Here is a 23,252-nt window from a genome sequence, read left to right on the forward strand (position 1 = left end):
GGAGTGCTGGTCTTTACTGCGCCTTTATTCTCCGCCTCAGGAGTGCTGGTCTTTGCCTCGGGAGTGCTGGTCTTTACTGCGCCTCCATTCTCCGCCTCGGGAGTGCTGGTCTTTGCCTCGGGAGTGCTGGTCTTTACTGCGCCTCCATTCTCCGCCTCGGGAGTGCTGGTCTTTACTGCGCCTCCATTCTCCGCCTCGGGAGTGCTGGTCTTTGCTGAGTCTGCTGCGCTGTCGCTCTATGCCTCGGGAGTGTTGGTCTTTACTGCGCCTGCTGCGCTGTCGCTCTGTGCCTCGGGAGTGTTGGTCTTTGCTGCGCCTGCTGCGCTGTCGCTCTGTGCCTCGGGAGTGTTGTCGCTCTGTGCCTCGGGAGTGTTGTCGCTCTGTGCCTCGGGAGTGTTGGTCTTTACTGCGCCTGCTGCGCTGTCGCTCTGTGCCTCGGGAGTGTTGTCGCTCTGTGCCTCGGGAGTGTTGGTCTTTGCTGCGCCTGCTGCCTCGAGAGTGTTGGTCTTTGCTGCGCTGTCGCTCTGTGCCTCGAGAGTGTTGGTCTTTGCTACGCCGATGTTCTGTGCCTCGGGAGTGCTGGTCTTTGCTGCGCCTACTGCACCTGCACCGGCGCTCTGTGCCTCGGGAGTGTTGGTCCTTGCTGTCCCCCTCGAATTGTAATCTCATATCAAATCGTACCACATTTACCTTATAAGATGACAAAAAAAATAAAAAATCACAATCTTATGACAGATAATCTTATGAAAATTTGTAATGAGGAGTCTCAGATGATGATATAGAGTTAATTTTTTTTTTTTTTTTTTTTTTTTTTTTTTTTTTTACCTCATCCATGACTAGAGGTTCCTGTTCCCCCATTTGTAGAAAAGTTTCTATTCCAGCACTGAAACTCTGAGTGTCCATAAAGATTAATGATATCTGTTGAAATGTCCATAAAGATTAATGATATCTGTTGAAATGAAAAACTATATGTTTTAATAATACTTTTTACACTTTTACATATATATATATAGTATATATATACGAACTCCAAGCGAGGTCTTTTCCCTTCACAGTGGAGAACTAATATAAGGAATATAAGGTTGAGGGTTGTCTTATATATCATACATGGCCATGTAGCCAATAATTTTCAATTTTATAATTTTCTTCTATCTTACTTTGGGGAAGTTCAAGTTATTGTGGATGAGGAAAAAGAGAGAGAATGAGAGAGAGAGAGAGAGAGAGAGAGAGATAGAGAGAAGAGAGAAAGAGAGAGAGAGAGAGAGAGAGAGAGAGAGAGGCTTTATACACCTGCAGGGACAATGATATCTAAACCAGCAACGTATCACCTTCTTCTGCTGGAAATTCTTCACATATTTTTATCCATCCTCCAGCTCTCGTCACAAATGGTGCCACAATTTCACTGGCATATTTGCTCATAAATGTTGCTATTTTTTCGCTCAAGTCCTCCATATTTTTGTCTTTGCAATACAAAGCCATCTGTCCACCAAAAGCATATAGTGCAATTATCCTGCCCCAAGTAATAGCCATCTTTTCACCTTCAAATAGTTCATTGAAAACTCCAACAAATGTCACATATCCAGTGTCATGAGTAATGTCCAATTTTTTAAATATTCCCTTAAATTGTTTTTCGTGACTGTGCACCATCGTCTTGATACATCTGAGGAGTGTTTCTTCAACTTTATCATTAGTTGTCGCCTTTGTCTTCTCCATCAGTGAAAACACAATATACTTGGCTAAACTCTCCGCCTTATTCTCCACGCTCTCTCCTTTCAGTGAAACTTCGGCAATATTAGCTTCATTCTGGTTACATCTTTCTACATTAGGCTCCTGTGTGTGATTACCTCTAATCATGGACAATGATAGTGGTCGTTACCCTGCACCAACTTCCAGCTGCCAATACTATTTGAAGTAACCCACCCCATTCCCTTTCTTCCTCCTAAAAATGTATCTGTATAACATAGGCGTTTTTTTTTTTTTTTTTTTTTTTTTTTTTTTTTTTTTTTTTTTTTTTTTACTTGAACCAAGTACATTATCAAATAAAATTTTAATATATTATAAAAAAATAGATACAATTATGTCAAATCAAAATCCAGTTTTAAGTGATACAGAAGAGATGGAGGAAAATGATTCGGATACTTCAGTGGAACTGGAAGACTTGAATAACCCCTCAACTTCAACTTCTACTCCAAAGACAAAAAAATCAAAGCTAAATCGAACCAGCACGACACAGGATGATGATGATTCGGATACTTCAGTGGAACTGGAAGACTTGAATAACCCCTCAACTTCAACTTCTACTCCAAAGACAAAAAAATCAAAGCTAAATCGAACCAGCACGACACAGGATGATGATGATTCGGATACTTCAGTGGAACTGGAAGACTTGAATAACCCCTCAACTTCAACTTCTACTCCAAAGAAAAAAAAATCAAAGCTAAATCGAACAAGTCCCAAAATATCAAAGCTAAATCGAACAACTCCAAAAAAATCAAAGCTAAATCGAACAACTCCCAAAAAATCAAAGTCAAACCGAACCAACACCCGTCAACGAACACGGGGAACCTCACCAGGCCCAGACACTAGAAGGAGATCATCTTCGGATATTGGATATAACAAACGTATATTATTTCCATTTAAATATTCTATCACGATGAATGATGTGGTAAAAGAGTGTAAATATAAGGTAATAGTATCTGAAAATATAAATCACATTACATTTAACAAGAAATTCTTCACATTTGTAAATTGTAAAACTTTACCATTAAGATTGTTAATTCACCAGTATATTACATTATCAATGTATATAATTATAAATACCAATTATGAACCCAGATCACGTGGTTCATGTTATCAAGCTGATGGCTCCTATCATTTTCCCACGTCGTTTTGTGGAGATTTGCTCATTATCCGAAAAATATATGACATTGTTGGCCTGGGAGGAATCGGTAGAAATCTTAAATGGAAGATAAATCCAGCTCATGTTTCAGATAATGGTATTCTTTCAAATTATTGTGCACAATACACTGAAAAAATTAATAAATCAGTTTCTAGAAACAGTGAAAATAAAAATATATTAATTTATATAAAATTACTAACTAATTTATGGACATTTTTAACTGTACAAAAAGATAATGAGTGGCAAAATGCTCTTAGAAATAATCTTATTGATGAAATTGGAAAATTAAGTAAAATAATGAGAGTAACATGTGAAAATATTTATAAAGTAGGTTTTTGTGTTGAAAAATCTCCAATATATACACCAGAAAATTTTGCCAAATATTTAGATGAAGTAAGAAATATGAAACACTTAAATTGTAATGTTAGTAAAATGTCTAAGGAAGAAGCGATAGAACTTCATTTTTCCCTATTACAAAAATTTAATGATATTATAAAAACTGATACTCATATGTATGAAGTTCAATATTATCTGGCATATATACCACCAGATCATTGGAAGGAGTCTCAAAATGAAAGTAATGAAGTTAACGGAGAACAAGTTTTTTATAACAATTTAAACAAGTTAAACTTTAATCCATATACATGCAAAATATCTATTATGTAAATCCCGTTTTCATTTAATCGAAAGAGAGAGTGAATGAGAGAGAGAGAGAGAGAGAGAGAGAGAGAGAGAGAGAGAGAGAGAGAGAGAGAGAGAGAGAGAGAGAGAGAGAGAGAGAGAGAGAGAGGAGGACTCAAATAGAAAACGGGATTCAATGAGATGATAACAATTTCCTGTCAGGCTATATACAAGACAGAGCCCCTCCACACATTCTTCACAGTTGCTCTCCACACGCGACCAGGTCAGTGTTCTCATTTCCTTACCATAAAAGATTTTTTTTTTTTTTATATATTATACCAGAGTGTTTGTTTTTTTACAGTGAAACTGTGGGTATGGGTTGTTAATGTCATCCCAATATTTTTGTGCTTGTGAATTATTTTTTAAATTTGTGTTTTAATCTTTTAATAGTGACGAAAATATATCTTCGTTTCCCTTAAAAAAGTCGCTTAATGCTGTAATGATAATGTGACGGTACTGTGGTAATTCTCCAAATTCGGAACTATTTAATATATCCACCGTAATGAGATGAGGTGGAATATTTTGTATATAATCATAAAAACATACAAATATACGGAAAAAAGGAGATACTAGATTTTTACAGTTTAGTGTTTTATTTTCTTTGCTCATGGTATTGCCTAACTTTATATTTTTAAGGGATAAGCTATTTTTATATACAATTAGGAGGAAAATTATATAATAGTCTAAAGCTTGTCCTCGTATGTCATAAACTGTCCAATATAAAGCATCCATAAACTTTTCATCATTCAGATATTTCTCGCTCTGTGAGGCAATGAGACAGAGCCGATCCACACTTGATTCACAGTTGATCTCCATCCACGCGATCAGGTCAGTGTTCTCATTTCCTTGCCATAAAGGATTTTTATTTTGATATTCTAATAGACTGTGATATATATCACTATGGTTCTCAGATAAATATGCAAGTGATGGTTTTATGAATGGTGAATTAATTTTATAGCAAGAATATATTAGGCGATATAAAATAGGAATATATAAATATTTTTTAAAAGTATCCAATAGTTTTAAATCATGGAGATAAACCATGTGATATAGTGCGCCATGAATTGCTGATTCCATTGACTCGTTTGGCAATATATCTGTAAAGAGAGAATGAAATATTTCACCAATGGCATGAATCATAATGCGGAAAGTAATATTTTCATTAAAATAGATTGGGATGGTTTCAGATTTTTGAGCAACATTTATAAATTCTTTAACTGCCCATATATTTGTATCATTTACATCGCCCAGTTTATTTAGAAAAAATACGGAATATTCACGAAGTTTGTCAGATATAAATTTAAGAGAATTTTCTGACCACTTTTCAATTTTATTTAATAAATTATTTTCATGAAGTATTTTTTGGAATTCAGGAGACATTTTGAATTTTCCACTTTTTATCTTACCAGAAATATTTCTTTTTCTGTGTGAAGAAATAAATATACTTTGTAATTTGGGAATCAAGAGTTTAAATATACATGATATTGATAGCAATTCATGGCTTAATTTTTCTCCATTATCGCCTAATTCCCATATATTTTCAGTTTCCAGTGTATTGAGAGCGGAAAATATAAGATCTGGAATGTTAGTCATCACACCATGTCTAGGAAGAAAAATGTTAGTATCACGTATATAAAACGTCATGTTAACTTCCCTGGCCAATTCTGGTAAAAGGATAGTTTCAATGGGGATCACTCGACTTATGATTTGAATAAACCAATTAGTTAATCTACGGGGATCTAGAATAAGATTATTTTCTGTTGTAGATATATCTAGAAGAACCACTGGAAGACATCCCACAATACGTGTATCTTCTTCCTTTTGTTTGTGCTCCGTAAAAGTTGATTCCAAAGAAGTTAATGAATTTAATTTTAGTTTGAATAGGTCACTAATGTATTTACGATTGGCCCAAGTTATAATTACATCCCCTCCAGGAGTGTTGAGTATTTCTTTAATTGAAAGTGTACATGTTTTTTTATGGACATCATCTTCGTCTTTATACTGAAATACGATTTGTGAACTAGGTGGAGAGGCTACAAAAACATTTGATGGTTTTTTATGCCAGTTAAAATTCGTATCCATTTTTTTATGTAAAAAAAAACTTAAAATTATGTTTAAAAAAATGTTAACATTCATAATAATTTTAATAGCATCAGGGAGTGTGGATAGTAATGAACTTGAAGTTATTATCAAACCTGGTGTTGTTTTTGCCCGCCAGTATAAAACACTGTTAGTAGATTCACAGGAAAGATTGTTCTATAGCTTCAACTTTACAATTTATGAAAACATTTTCAATCAATTTTTAACTCTTTTGAATAGTTGTAAGCAAAAATGTCCTTTTGAAACATTTAATGGAATTTATAAACTTATTCGAATTATTAATCGACAACAAGAACTTATAAAAAAATATAAATTTTTAAAAAATTCTGATACAATAATATCCAATGATCATTTTGTATGGAAATATCCACATAAAGAAATTATTTCTGAACAAATTATTTTTTTCAAGGAAACAATTGAAATGTTAAATTCAATTAACCAAACAGAATTAAATCGTAGAGAATTGTGTGTATATATCAGTTTTATACATAGTACCATAAATACAATTATATCAGACATTGAACACACTAGAAGTAGAATTAGATTTAATGTATTCTACAGGAATACTCTCAAGATATATTTTCAATCGTTTACCATTTGAAAAGGACTTAATTCAGATTCGAAATCGAAAAAAATTGATCTTTAATGATTCATCAATTGATGATTTAATGTCAATTTATTATAAACTCTGCCGGGTGTCAGTATATTATACTGATAACAGGTTTATATTAGTAGTTTATTTTCCCATAGTTACCACCAATAATCCACCTAATCATGGATTTTTGTATTCAGTAATACCAGTTTATACAAATGTTAACGAAAAATGGAGTGCATCTTTAGAAGTTGAAGATAACAAGTACTTAATGGTATTACAAATTGAAAGTGAATATTGGTATATGGTAATGTCAAAGGAAAACTTTGATGTTATTAATAGTACCTTAGTCATCATTAGTTTTTCATATTTTAATTTAAATTCACACAAATCTCACAATTGTATTAGTGCTGCTTTTAATCAATCTGATGAGGCTATTTTAGAATTATGTAATTATAAATTAACACAAAAATTCAATCCTATATTTATACCTATTGTACCTGGAATTTGGATTTATTCTATTAATAATATCTTAAAATTAAACATATTATGTGGTGGTAATATTAGTCATCGCTTATATCAACAACATATATTATATCCGGGTGTTAGTTTATTAGAATTGAATAGAGCATGCTATGCCTTTTCAAATTTTTCAGAAACATCATCTGATGGATTAAGATTATTTTATAATTATAATACGGTATTTTCACATCTAAATAAGATACTAATAAATACACATCAATCTACTAATTTCCTGAAAAAAATAATTGAGAACAATAATAATCCCAATACACACATGCATTTAATCGATGTGTATTATTTGTCAATAATAAATCAATATTTTATTATTTTATGTATATGCCTTATATCCATATTAATTATATATATAATGTTTTCAATATGTTTATGTCATTATTGTTATAAACACTATTGTAATGCTGCTACTACTACTACTACTACTACTACTGCTACTACTACTACTACTACTACTACTACAACTACAACTCCAGTTAACACTATGACTTTAACAACTAGTAGTAATACACAACCAGAATCCACCCCATTAATAATGTCATCCTTTTCATTACCCCCTAATCTTCCCCCCTATCCTCCTTTACCCCCTAATCTTCCCCCCTATCCTCCTCCTCCCCCTCCTTCTTCTTCTTTTTCCTCTTCTTTTTCTTCTTCACCTTCTTTTTATCCTCTGCCTTCAGCCACTATATATATGAATGAGAATTCTATTTATGATTCACCACGTGAACATTATATGACAATGAAAGGAAATAAATAAAAATGATTACTATTATTTATTTTCTTATAATAATTTACTTATTTATATGTACAATAATTATAGGAGGTGAGGCGATACAAAGAAAAAGAAAGTTATTTCACTATGGTATAACAAGACAAAAAAATATATCGTCATTAGAATGGTATATTGATCAGGCTGAAAGCGATGATGATGCATTAGATAATAATCCATTATTAATTTTATCAACATATGGACATCATCAGGATGACAATCATCATCAAGCCTGTAAAGTGTGGGAAGGTATGAAACTAAATCAGTGTTGTATATTTTTACCTTATCCTTTATATTCTAAAGAAGGTAATGAAATATTACCAGCTAGTGCCTCCTGGCAGGATGGATATTGGTTTGAAATATCTCCTACTAATCCCCTAAAAATACCTACAGTTCCAGTATGTTCAACCACATTAGGTAAATTAATATGGCAAGATTACAATTTCACGTGTGAATGTACAACTCATGGATTATTTAGTGGAAAACATTGTGATCAATCCACATCCAAACTTACTATAGATAATGGATGCAAAAAAGTTGGATGGATTCATGATCTGAATATTGTAGACATATCTAAATTTAATCCAGTCAAAGAAGGCATATGTGTAGAATGTTCTATTCCTGAAACAGTACCGAATATAGAAGGAATGGAACCTTCTTGTATCCATGTTCACCTTAATAATAATTCTTCCTCTCTAGACATAACCACCACCACCACGACTACTAACGCTTTATATAGAACAAATGTTCCATCTGATACCAAGGCACCTTGCATGTACGACGCGTTAAATGAAAATAATTACAATGAAATTAATAAATATGTAGAAGGATATGGTTGCTCATGTGACTATTTCAGTGGTTACGTTGAGGTTTTAATTCCTTCATTAGTTGGCCTGTTTCGTGAAAAAAATTTGATTAGTAATGCCTGTGTGAAAATTGGTCATAACACAATGGACCCTCATCGAGTTGATTTGGCTTACTATACACTAGAGAATGGTGGCAAACCTTTACAAATGCACACTTACTATGAACTCGAACCCCTTTTCCAACCCCTGATGTCTAAAGCCAAATCAACATTAAAAAGTGATGTTGAATTTATTATAGATCAACCGGCAATAGCAAAGGTAAATGCCTGTGATTGGATGAATCGTCACATTAAAGCTGATCCACACCAAAAACTATGGCGTTTGAGACATGATGAACGAGGAGATGACTGGCCTGTGGTTCATAAGACAAAATTGATTAATCATTATAGGCGCCGGCAAGAAACTTATCCCCTATATATCTATCGATTAGCGGTTAGTCCTGGATATGAAGACAAGCATTTTTATGAGACGACTGACGATCGTCGACTATCTAATGCTATTTGGGGCCATCCAATTGTATTCAGCTATTACTCAGAGAGTATTTGGCATGAACTTACTACCCTTAATCCCTTGGGAGTAACTGAGGGGTGGTATTTTGGTTTAACTATGCTCACTCAACCAGGTCATATAGTTCGACTAGATACACGTGGACAATTTAGGAACCCAGGTGAGGTTATACCTAATGTGGTTCCACCTGATTATCATGATTTAATTGACCCCCGGCAACCTATTGCTCATCCAGGTATATTATATATTACGTATGTGGTTAATACTTAATCTCTCTCTCTCTCTCTCTCTCTCTCTCTCGACTTGATTTGACCTTTAACACATTGATCTCCTTAGAGCCACACGCTGTGCATGATCCAACACCCAGCCCCACTACCCCTCTTGACTACGATAACTGCGTCGCCAGGGAATACCAAAAATTCCCCTGTGACTACTATACCCACAGGCCAGGGAATATAAATATATCCCTGTGACTATAGATCGACTCACGTGCCAGGAAACATACCCCTGTGACTACGAATTAATAAAGTACATTGAAGAAATGGAAAGACAATCAGATGACAAACAGCCAACAACTGCCACCTCCCCTTTCTATATATGTTCATGAAGTATTTCGACCTATAAACCAGGAAGAATCTAATAATAGTGATAGTAGCATCAGTAGTAGTATCAGTCTAAATGATGTTGATGTTAATAATCTTTTAGAAATCAATAACTTCAGTAGTAAGAGATTTAATAAGATTGTAAATAGCTACCTCATGTTTGAAGAGGATAATATAATTAAATTATATTTTGTAAATGTAATGAAAATGTTGGTTGATAATAGTAGTAATATTAATAGCGTTATTTTGAAATATTTCATTTATGTTTTAAGTCTTTATTGTATTTCTATGTATTATTTTTACAATATTTATAACATTTTTAGTGTTATATCTTTAAAAGTAGTAACTAGAGATGATGTGAATTTTTTTAAAATGTTTCAAAACAAAAATATACAAACATTTAAGTATATTTGTAAGAGTCAAGATAAAATTAATCATTCTGATAAATAATCCTATTCTGTCCCTCAACAAAAACATTTACAATAGTTTATGCCATATAATGTTTATTGTAAAATTTAGAGGTCAATATATTAGCGACATGTACAACCAAATGTTGTTTACAATATCAACAAAAATAGTTGAAGGGGAAAATGGACTTTATTTTTTTCAAAATTTGGAGTGTGATAAATTTAATATCGAAAGATGGAATCCGGATAAACTATTTCAGTTATAATCAGCTTTATTATAAAGATTCCTGCCTTTTCGAAGGAATTTCAGTATTATCTTCATTCTTTCTCTTTTGTGAAATAAATTGTGGACGGTGGCTAAATAATGCAACCTGATTACTTTTTACTCTAATTATTTGTGAATTAATATTTTCATTGTTTACTTCTGGGAAATAGACTATACCGTCATCATCCAGAAAAATTCCATTTTCTTTATCATATTTAAGATCTACAGTGAGTTCATTTTTATGCTTAATTTTAATTATTTTGTTTTTATATATATATATATATGTCCATCTGTTTTAACCCGGTTAATAAATTCTTTAATGTTGGGATGTGTCATTTGATAATAACAATTTTCAAACTGTATATATATTAGAAATATATATAAATAATTATAAAATAGTACCACACATTTTATCCAAATCACTTTGGTCAAAATTACTTTTTCCAAGACATAGAAAGTATGGTGCTAATTCAATCATACAAGGAGAACACACACTTAAATACTTACGATGATCACCCACAAAATTACTTGGTTTACGCCAATTAAACCGAAATGATATCTTGGCTGTACGATAATTACATAGAGTGCAGGATGTTGTTTGTAATTCTATTTTATTAGGCCTGAGACATTAAAAAAACAAAACCTTTAAATGTATCATTTCTAAATGATGATACACTCAGTCCTGCAATTATCACATCGATTCCACAACCATTGACATACATGAACAAATTCAGTTAAATTTTCTGGATAAAACAAATGAGCATCGTCGATAAAAATAGTATCAAAGTGAAGAATATAGTCTTTATAATCTAAGTAAGTTTCACTCCGGATTTGGATTTCAGTCGGAATTATTGATCGACATTTTATTTGTTTTAATTGTACACATCTAGGCAAAATCAAAATGGTTTTATTTTTATTTTCTCTGCAATGTGTTTCAGTAAGTTGCAAAAGTCGAGACGATTTTCCTGAGGCCATTAAATCAGTAATAACTGTCAAAGTGCCCTCTCGGTTTTTCGTGTTTATTAAACAAACTGACAATAGTTTTGTATTTATCCAAAACCAATGACTCTCTATGGTGGTGGTCTTTAGAAATATTTTCAGGGGAGTTTTGTATTCCCCAAACCTCTTTTATTGATGTTCCATTGAATGAGTAATCCAAATAGGTATATGGAATTCGATTATAGGAAATGGGATGTTCCTTAATTATTTCATCCATGTGGCTAACATCAAAATCCAACAAAGTCTCATCAAACTTATATATAAGCAATGTTTTTCTAACATCTTTCAATGTAAGAGAACCTGTCAAAATAGAATTTAGTATTGATTCACTTAGATTACAAAGAAGTATAATATGGGCATTGCGAAATTCAGATTCCAAATGACCATATTCCTCATCCTCATGCTCCATTGGATCATATATCCAGCTAGGGGATACCGCATTTGCAGTTAGACGAATATCATACTTAAGTTGCACACAATTGGAACCCATACACAAACTGTAAATCTTAACTTGGGGTATGTCCAAAAAACATTTGTCAGCATAATAAATAATTTCTTTTCCTAGTCTGTCTATTAATTCAATTGGAGATGTAATAAGGGTGGATATAGTATCATCTGCCATGATTATGAGATACCCCAGTCCGAGCTCAGTTCAGGACAGCTGGAATAATTATAACTTATAGTCTTAATAAATACCTTTTATATTATTTATCATATTAAAAAATCTTATGCTAAAACATGAATAGTTCTTCTAATAATCTAATAAATTTTAAAGTTGTTGGGAATGATATGATTACTAACCCTTTACAGTTTCCTATCAATTCTACTGATGACATTACAAAATTTTTAAATACTACGTTAATTCCGGGGAATTTACCCATTCTCACAGATAATGATACATTAAATTATGTTACCAAAGAAACTCTAGAATCTCTTATTAATTCTTTGACACAACTATTGATTAGTCTTCCTGTTTTCCCTGCCAGACCAGCTTTAGAATGGACTAAGAACGTGGAGAATGAATTAATTTTAAATATAATTGACGATTACATTAAAAATTGTCAGCATCTAAATGAAGAAGCTCATTTAAAAGAATCAACAAAGAGGGCTGAAGAAATCAGTAAATTATTTGATGAAAAACTAAAAAATCTTACAAATTCTGCACAAACAATCCCACCCATAATATATGCACAACCACCTCCACCACCACCAACCCAACTGCCCCTACATACACACTCTTCATTCCATTATTCACCCCATCAACAATTCCCTAGTTCTTATTATCAATGTCAGTGTCAATATACCCCCACTTCTCCTTACTGTTATTATCATTCCCATCCTCCTCTAACAAGTGTTGTTACCTTTTCTCCTCCTCCTCATCCTTCTCCTCCTCCCCCTCCCCCTCCCACTGTCAACCCCACCCATACTCATCAAAATCCTTATATACCACAATCTCCCAATACCCAATTACCATTCACCTCTCAGTCATCACCACAGCAGCAAACATCCCAATCCTCCCCACCACCACAATCTTCCTAAAATGGCAGATGTATTGAAAAGACAAAAAATTAAACTTCCATTTATGGCCCATGATATGTATATATATGTTGAATATTCATTACATGAGACAAATGTAAATATCCCTGTAGATGATCAGGAAAGCATATTCTACATATCTAACAAGGGAGTTGGTATGAGTCTGCATAACAAGAAAACTGGAAATTATTGTCGAATTGTAAAACTTGCCATATATAATTCGAATGATAAAAAAATTATAGAAAAATGTTCCAACCAGTACTCTTTGCCAGGTTTTATTGCTGGTTATGAGGTGATTGAATGCCTATTGTTTGCTGCTAAAACCATTGCTACTGAACACAATGTTTTTTCCATAATTCAACGTCCAGTTTTCATTATGTGTAATGAAAGATTAATTATTGATATTTTACATTATATAATAACAAATCTAATGATTAACGATGTATGGTGTAATGAATGGAAATGTGTTCCTAAAGCTAAAGATAAAATCAAGATCATATTATGGACATTTACAAATTTATCTGATTGGATGGAAGCCAAACGTTTATTTAAAACTGCTATTGTTCATAATTCCCAATTAAAATACTCTCTCTCTCATACGACCAACCTATCCCAGTTAAATTTTTGTAAACTTCAAGATATTTTACCCAGTTACTATAAAAATGTAAGTCGCGAAAAGAGACATGCCCATATAATTAATCGGCATAGACAACCCATTGTAATAAAGCCTAGAATATATGTGAATTTCAATCCTCAGGATGAATTTGGAACAAATATTATTACTCAATACAATAATTGTCTTAAGGTTTTTAACAGGTAATAAATAATTACTTATTATTTAATTAATTTTATAGTTTTAGTTAAAACTTTTATGTGATTATTTGAATATAAATTTAATAATGATGGATTACTTTTCCCTAATGATTTATAATATCGGGCACTATGAACTGCTTCATATACAATTAATTTAAAAAGAAATAAATAGTCTTGGTATGTTACAGAATCCCCCCACTCCTGCCATATGATTGCTTCATTTTTAGTTGAACGACATCTTTTCATTTGATTAAAAATTGAAACAAGATTTGTTTCTTCATGTAAAATGGCGTTTTTTAAAATGTCATGTTTACTGATTGTCCAACAAGATATGAGACCTAAATTATAGTCACTTCCAAAAAATATAAATACAATACTGTTAAACTAAATAGTTGTTGAGAATTTATATTTAATTTAACCATAATATGATTATAATTGTTTAATCCAATGCATGATTGTCCATTATATGGTGGGATAACCAACATAACACGATCATCCTCTCGAAGAATGTACATTGCTGATATATCAGAGTCATTACTTATAATTATGTAACGGGAATTTTTATTTAAAATTTTATTAATAAAACGAAATAGAGTTATTTCACCCTCATTTCGTTGATCAAAAGGTAATGATTCAGTTGATAATAGAAATATGATATTAGGATGTTGAATGTCCATTTTTTTTTTATCATTGCAATTGTACATTTTTCTAAGGATATTTTTTCATGGGGAGAAAGAATGGAAAAGGGGTCAGATTTTTGTTGATTGCTACGATTTTTTGTAAAGAGAGACTTTCCATCCATAACAAAGTGTATTATCATATTATTACAAGTTCTTCCCTTATTATTAGTATTAGTATTAGTATTAGTATTATGATCATCATCATCATCGGTGTTATTGTTACTTAGTAAATTCATGAGAATATCACAATAGGCACAAATTATATTACATACTTTTTGGGCTGTAGCATTGATATCAATTGTTCCAACTTGTTTCCCTTTTATGGTATGTGCATGGAAAAAAACTGAACCATCAATCCCAATATATTTTAAATGGCTAAGACCTGAAGGAAAGAATTTCTTTAAATATTGATTTAGCTCTTTGTCATTTTGAACAGTTAACATTATCTTGGTATTAGTTAAACATTTGTTGAAGAAATGAAGACCCATAATATTGTATAAAAAATAAGCTTTTGTAAGTTCTTATATAATAGTTGAGATAAAAATATATAAATTATATTTTTAAATTAATGCTTCATTTCCAGAATCATCTGGTGAATGAAATAATAACCACCTCCAGAAGAAACATGTGAAAATGGACAAATTTAAAAAAAAACACTTTGTTTTGAAGAAGTCTTCTAAAGAACAAAATCTAGAGCCCCGGAAAAGTGTAACCAACTTAAGAAGGACAGAGAGGCCCCATTGAAGACCGACAGACGGCCCAAGAAGACAGGGAAGAAGTCTTCTAAAGTACAAAATCTAGAGCCCCGGAAAAGTGTAACCAACTTAAGAAGGACAGGAGGCCCCATTGAAGACCGACAGACGTCCCAAGAAGACGGGAAGAAGTCTTCTAAAGAACAAAATCTAGAGCCCCGGAAAAGTGTAACCAACTTAAGAAGGACAGGAGGCCCCATTGAAGACCGACAGACGTCCCAAGAAGGTGGGAAGAAGCGAAAACGGATGTTTTCTAAAGAAGAACAAAATCAAGAGGTAAATGAAGAAGCTAAACCAAAATCTGGAAATTTTATAGAAAAGATTAATCCCAAAAATATCCAAGTAAAAGAAAAATATATTGGGTGTTGTTGTTTACATGATAAAGTTATATCAAGACAATTTGCTATTGTAGACGGAAGAATTAGTATCCTAAATAACAGGTTGAATTTTATAAATGAAAGATTGGATATTGTTATGGAAAGTAATAGAGAACAAAACATTAAGAAAATAAATACGTTATTGAATAATATAAATGAGAAATTGTATATTTTGGAACAAGAGAAAAAAGAATTAAGATCCTAAATATTATATGGGATAATTAATTTATATGAGAAATTGGATATTTTGAAAGTCATAGAGATTTACATTATTAGATGGGTAGTAGTATATAGTATAAAAGAAGTATGTATATGAACCATTAACACAAAGAGGAGCTGAAGAATAAGTAACAAAAATGGTTGAAATATATGAAATAATACCTAATTCTGAAATAGATAATTTTACTTCTATGTTTCTTACACCAGAATTAAAGGATAGATTTATGAACAAATATTCTTCAATGATCAATTTTGATATGTGTATTAGAGATATGGTATGGGAGTTATGTGCTACCCCACTTATTCCAACTTATGTCCAAAAAGAAATTGAAGATTTGTTGTTAACAAAAGCCATTAAAGAAAAATATATAAATAATACTGATTTAAAATTTATTCTTCGTATAAAAGACCAAACAATTGAAACGGATAAAAAAGTTTATATTAAGGTTGAGGAATTTACCCATTTTTTATGGAATAAAGTCAAAATTCAAATACATTTTGAAATGATAAGTTACCAACGACATCTATGCCAAGAAATTTATCAAAAGATGAGTAACGAACTAGATTATTTTTTCTTACACCCCAATATTATTGGTGCATATGAATTAAATAAATTATCACTTGTAGCATCTTTAGCTTACACACTACAGAATCTACATAAAATATCTTGGCATGCATCCAGTTTTCAATTTATAAACGACCACAAAAAAGAGATTAAGTATTATCCTCAAATTGTAAATGGTATTAAACAAGAAATGTCTAATTCTTGGCTTTATATGAGTTTACTTAATGAGATGGTATATAAATGTAACCATAAATATAATGGTCAAATAAATGTTGTTTCCCTTAGAAATTTAGCCAAGTTCTCTAAAAAAACACTTGCTAATTATACAGAAGAAATAATAATTATTTTGAAAATAGTTAAAGATATTAAAAAACAAACAATGTCAGAGTGTTCATGGTTTTGTTTAGGGTTACTTGATTCATTATGTATGTAGTTAGTTATATATTCTATTTTTAGTCAATATTTTTAGTCAATTTTGTAATTGTTATAAATATAACATAATAAAATATATAGCTGTTTTATTTGTTATTTTGTTACCTAAAGATCAGAAATATAAAAAAAATATTAAAAAAATAGAGAATGTTTTTATGTCAAAAAGAAGTTAATTCCTTAAAAGAATGTGCTTTCAGTTATATGCCTTTTTCCTATGAAAGTTGGTCGTGGAGTATTAATAATTCCTCAGAGAATAATTCAAAATTTGATGAATATTATTACCTTCCACTACATGACAATAAAGGATTTTATCAAATTGTTACCATGTTTCTCAAATATTATAGCCAAATATATAATTCACTCTCTAATGATAAAAACCATACACATAATGAATATATAGCAGGAAGATGCCGACTACGCCAATTACCAGGACTCTTGCTCTTAGGTTATGATACTTTGAAAAAAAAGAAAGGGTTAGTATCTTTCTCATTTTTCACCAGTGATTTGCCATGCACTTGGGTTATTCCAACTTCGATTTCTAATTTTTCTGAAATTGTTACCAATCCAGGTTGGATTGCAACTACAATGCTAAACCCTAAAATACCACCTGTTTTCTAATTTACCCCACCCTATTAGTATCTTCAGTCTTGCTGACAGTGGTTTAGTAGTAGCTTATCATTGGTCATCTATTCTCTTTTTGCTCTTAGAACCCATATTGGTGATACCTTCTTCTCAGCTTCAATCTAAAAATCTAAAGGGTAAGTGGGATCCACATCAATTAGTAAATAAAAGTAAAAAATATCTTAATGATAAAGAAGCAAGTTTAAAACTTCTCGGTTCTCATTATATCATTCAATATTTTCCCAAGTCTCATCTTAATGAAAATACATTTTCAATTGCAGTCTTTCACTCAAGGCATTTACCGATCAACCAAGAACTACAACACGATTCATTTCAACCCTCAGATTTTATGAAATCCCTCATTTGGGGTATTTCTCTTCTACAACTGAGTCAAGAAAGTCTGAAATAAATAATGGACAACAAGTTCTTATTCCTCTCTACCACATCCTCCTCCTCCTCCTCCTTATTCAATCATAAAACTGCAAAGTAGTGATGGTGATATTTTTGAAGTAGAATATGATATTATCAGACAGAGTGGTGTTATAAAAACCATTTTAAATGATTTGAGTGATGATACCAATGATGAAGCTATTCCTCTTCCAAATGTAAACACTATTATTTTAAAAAAATAATTGAATGGTGTGGTTACCATCACAATAATAATGATAGTTCTATAATGTCATTTTCAAAATGGGATTTTGATTTTTTTGAACAAGATACATTATTGCCAATAATTTTGGCAGCTGATTACTTAAATATTAAAGATCTAACTGACAAAGGAATCAAAATGTTTGCCAATATTATTAAAAAATTGACAGTAGAAGAAATCAGAGAAATATTTCATATAACTAACGATTTGACACCTGAAGAAGAAGAAGAAATTATTAAAGAAACTAACTGGTGTAAATTTATATAATTATAAGACCAAAAATTATGTAAAGAATAATTACTATGGAGTTCGTAAACCGTAGACTTTTTATTAATAGTTAATGAAGGCAGAGAACATGACCTCTTGGGTGTTAGTAATAATTAGATGCTAGAAATTAGGTTTTGAAGATTTAGAAATCATGATTTTCTACATGAAATCATGATTTTCTACATGAAATCTACATGATTTTTTGTATGAACCAAAATGGGGGACTGGAGCTAGAGTCTGTGAACTCTGTTTCTTTTTTTTTATATCCATTTAAAGGAGAAAATACAATATTTGATAATAGCTGTTGATATGTATTAATTAGATCCATATTAAATGATTATAGTAAGTAACAAACAGTACACTGATGAGGAAACATTATATAATGTTATTATATAGTCTGTTGATATGCATACTCCTTTTTCTTCTTATAATTAACAATTTGACACTTTTTTTTTGGGGGGGGGGGTAAATGTATTATAGAGAGAAGCTATATCCTAACTTATTGTATATGATTTCAGTCTCCTAAGGTATCAAACAAATATATGTACAAATAATAAAAACAAAATAATGTTATTAAAATTATAAGAATAAGAAATATGGTATACTGAAATATATTTAATTTAGATGTTTTGTTTTCCTTTTCAATATGATGAAAACGGTTCAAGATATAATGATTTTGGTTTGAAGTAAAAGTTTTGGGTGATGAATAGTCACCGTTTCGATGCCAATATATTTCAAGAGGAAATGTATTTGACATTCCCCAATTAGGTTCTAAGAGGGACTCATGTACAATATTTGATATTGTTAATATAAATCCATTTTTCTTGCCATATTGAATAAATGCTAATGTTAAGGCCGCTACAAAAGCAGATTCCTTTTGAGTAAAAGATTGAATATATTTATGTTTTTTCTTAAAAATAGAAAGGAAATGTATTTTAGGAACCAAGTGTAATTTTTTAATATCAAAGTCAATTAAATTATTAATTAAAGGTTGGCCTTCATCATCAACTAATTCATAAGGTATTTCATCAAGTTCATTCATTTTTTTTTATTTCTCTAGTTATAGTATATATATATATATATATATATATATATATATATATATATATATATATATATATATATATATATATATATATATATATATATATATATATATATATATATATATGCATGTTTTTATTACATTGTAACTATGGAATTTGAAAAAAAAAAAAGAACTTTATAAACTTTTGGAACCAGGAACTGATATTACAGCTTTTCTCTGGAAAATGATCCAACATACTTCAATTCAGAATCAATTAGATTCAACACATGATATGTACAAATTAACTACTACTACTATTACTACTACTACTACTACCACCACCACCACTACTAATAGTACTCCTACTACTACTATAATGCCATATTTTACCTATCCTATTAATCAAACATCATCCAATTCGGTATATTCAGGATTAATAGATGATTGTAAAAATATTAGTGATAGTTTATACTTTGTACAACATAAATTGCTTGAATGTCCTCTTATCCCAAATATTTTCGATCCCATTTTCAAACGTGATATTGCTCTTTATGAAAATAACTCACTAATAGGCATAAACAACCTCATTGACTTGCGAATGGCACGAGTATGGTGTGAATACCTAATGACAGATAAAATCAAACGATACGGAACCTGTCATAATCATCCGATCTTCAACAATTGTCCCGGGTGGTTAATTGATGCTGTTCATCTACAGATTGCCAACCCCAATATCTCTAATATATTCTACAGATATTAGAGGGGTTAATAAACATCTTGGTCAACTATGTAGTTTAATAAATTTACATCATATATTTAGACGCTTTGAAAACATTAATATAAATTATTCTGCATTACTTCTCCAATTAATGGTGTTATCTAATGCCTCTATTAATTCCATAAATCGCAGAGGAAATAAATTTCCCGCCAATATTATTTCTGCGACAAGTTTTGAGGATGTTAAACGTCAAATTATGGCCACTGAACGTTCAGATTTACTTCGAGATGATATGAGTTCCTTTGTATCACGTCTTACAACTAATCTCCCACCGCCAGTAGGAACTAATTTCTTTAATTTGATTCTAAAAAAAACCTAAATCATCAGTTTAATATACAATCCCCCTACCATGTATCAATCATGTTTATATATTTTTTGTAATTGTATCAAATGTTTTTGGTATTCTTTATATGTTGAATCTAATAATTTCTTTCCTTTTTTCGTATATGTTCCATTCTGAAATTCTTCAAGACCTTTTTTAATACTATATTTAGTCCTATGAGCTGTTTTGTGAAGAGCATGAGGAAAGGCCTCGCCCATTTGGGATCGTTCTATAAATAAATGTTGACCACAATTCTTACTGGGAATTAGATAATAGGGGCAAGTGGATATCTGACAAGCATTTGTTAAGATTTTAACATCATATCTGAATATATATATATCATGGAATGATGTTTTCTCACAATTAAACAATCCCATCTGATGGACTTTATCCATTATTTCCTTAGGTGTCATTGGATTCAATATTTCTTGGTGAACTTTCATGTATGACATCACCCAATTTTTTTCCACTTTTTTTTTATAAATATCTCTGAGATTCTATTTCTCTATGACTTCTCTAATCATCTCATTTCTAATATTAAAGCGACATTTATCATAGTCCTCAATTTGCTCAAATTTTTTTAGTCTTTCACGAGAGCTTGGAAACTTCAAAGCATGATACAAACATTTAAAAAAAAAAATGTCATTAAACAACTCATTCAATACTAATTCGATTTCATACTCTTCAAATTCCTTCATCATCTCTATGACAAATATCCTCAAAGTTTTTAAAGACAAATCTCCTGCATGAGACCATGAATAAAGGGCTGCAATTTTCTCACCATTTATTTGTATTTCCTTTAAAGGAAAAATATTGGCTGGACAAAGTTTGGTCACATCTAAATGTTTTAAAGCTTTTCGAACTTCATGTAATGTATAATAATTTTCTATATTATATTCAGATTCTTCAACATTATGTTCCAAACATTTCTGCTTCTCTTTCTTATATTTATCAGAGGTGATAAAAAAATGTGAGTAAGGATACTCAAATTTGCCTTTACAAACACATCTGCCCACATATTCTAAAATGATTATTTTCATGATTCTCTTTATTAAAGTCTTCATATACTGAGGGGACTCTGGGTTATTATCTCTCATCATCATATACATTATGAACATGGGTTTAATTAGCGTTTCACACTTAAGAGATATTCCATCAAATTTTAAGATACTCTCTGTCATTAATGCTTGATTTATATTATTTTCACTTTTCAAAATCTCCCAATATTTTTTCAGTTTCCATCGTTTCATGTATCCATTAACAACAGTAGCTTGAATACTATTAATTATTCTACAAACATACTTGGGTCGGCTTTTAATTGGATACTTCTCAAAGAGTTTTATCAACAAGACAGCTAATGATCCTAGATGAGCATTGTGATCCTTAATAATCGGATTCCTCAAAACTGCAAAAGTCATCATTTTAGCAAAAAGGTTAGTTTCCAATCAGTGATCCCATAACATGAGCCTCCTCAGGTGTGAAAATTGGTATAATAGCATTAAAGCGAGTTTCTTGTTTACCATTAATAATTTCAATTTCATTGTATTTATGACCAACTTCCCCATATATGTTAACAAAATCCACAAGGGCTGTCACTCCAATTAAATCAAAGGGGGCTTCAACAATTTGAATAATATTATATGACCAAATATTTAATGACTGTACAGTTTAAGTTACGAAAAAGTACAAGGAATGCCTGTTATGTTCCAAACAGTCGATAACTGGAATTTATTGACTGAATTTAACAGTGTTAGAAATTTTGGTTCTTGTAAATCACTGACTGTTGAAGTGAGAGAAATCCTACAACAATTTTCCGGTAAAACTTGTAATGCAAGAATATGGTGTTTTACTTTTTCAAATATTTTCACAAAATCATCTATATCCCTTTTTAAAGTCATTGTCAGTATATCCTTTTAGTTGATAGGCCTTCTTTGAATAGTAGTGACTTGATACTGTTATTGAGTTCAAAACTACACCAGCTAATTCAATTTCTTTAAGATATTGTCCTTCCTCAATAAGTTTCTTTATTCCATTGATTTTTTCCCTGAGATTAGTTTCAATATTCGTGTAAACTCCCTTAAAACGCCCAGTAAAATTACCTCTTACATCTTTTATGTTCATAATCCTTAGAAATAGTTCATCACAAATTTTATTTTCTATGTTAATAATCTCTCTCTCTCAAAAAAAAAAAATTATCTTTGTCTTTGTTATAAATTTGAATTATTCTCCGATTCCATTGTGTAATCAGTTGATCCATTATTTTTACATTTAAATCTTGAAATTGTAAATGAAGAATATATTCAGTTTTGCTATTTGTAAACATGTATATTTTTTCACCATTATATTGTTTAAGATAAACATACTCATCAAGATAAAATTCACTTTCTAATGTTCCACCAGGCAATAAAGAGCCTTCTACAGATAAACGTATTTTTACAGAACTGCAATGACTACTTATATTCTTCATTACATCTTCCATATCATCCATTTCAAGTACTTGAAATAAATTTGGTATTGTATTTCCAGTATTAAGTTGTGCTTGTAAAAATAAACTCTGTTTAACTGGATATTCTTTTCCAATTCCTAACACAAAAAATTCACACTTTTTTCCAACAGGACATTTCATTTTTTCAAGTTGAGTTTCAGCCTTATCTCTTGATACACTATGGAAGCCATCAGTAATAAAAAACACTTTAATATCTTTTGATTGACAACTTTCAATTTCCTCTTGAATTTTCTTTAATGCTCCGATTAAATCAGTAGAACTATTTCTAAAATCACTGTTTTGAATCTGTGGGCTACATCCCTTTTTCTCAATAACATCACTAAAGGTATACCTAACAGTTTCATTTCCACACTTCTCTAAAATAGGAGCCATATACTTATTCCATTGGTTCATTAATGCTGACCAATAAACACTCATTGAAGTTGAAGTATCAATCATCAGTATATTATATGATAATTGGGTAAAAAGGTCAGGGAGAGTAGAAGGT

This window comes from Procambarus clarkii, chromosome 58 (assembly GCF_040958095.1).
Source record: "Procambarus clarkii isolate CNS0578487 chromosome 58, FALCON_Pclarkii_2.0, whole genome shotgun sequence".
NCBI lineage: Eukaryota > Metazoa > Arthropoda > Malacostraca > Decapoda > Cambaridae > Procambarus > Procambarus clarkii.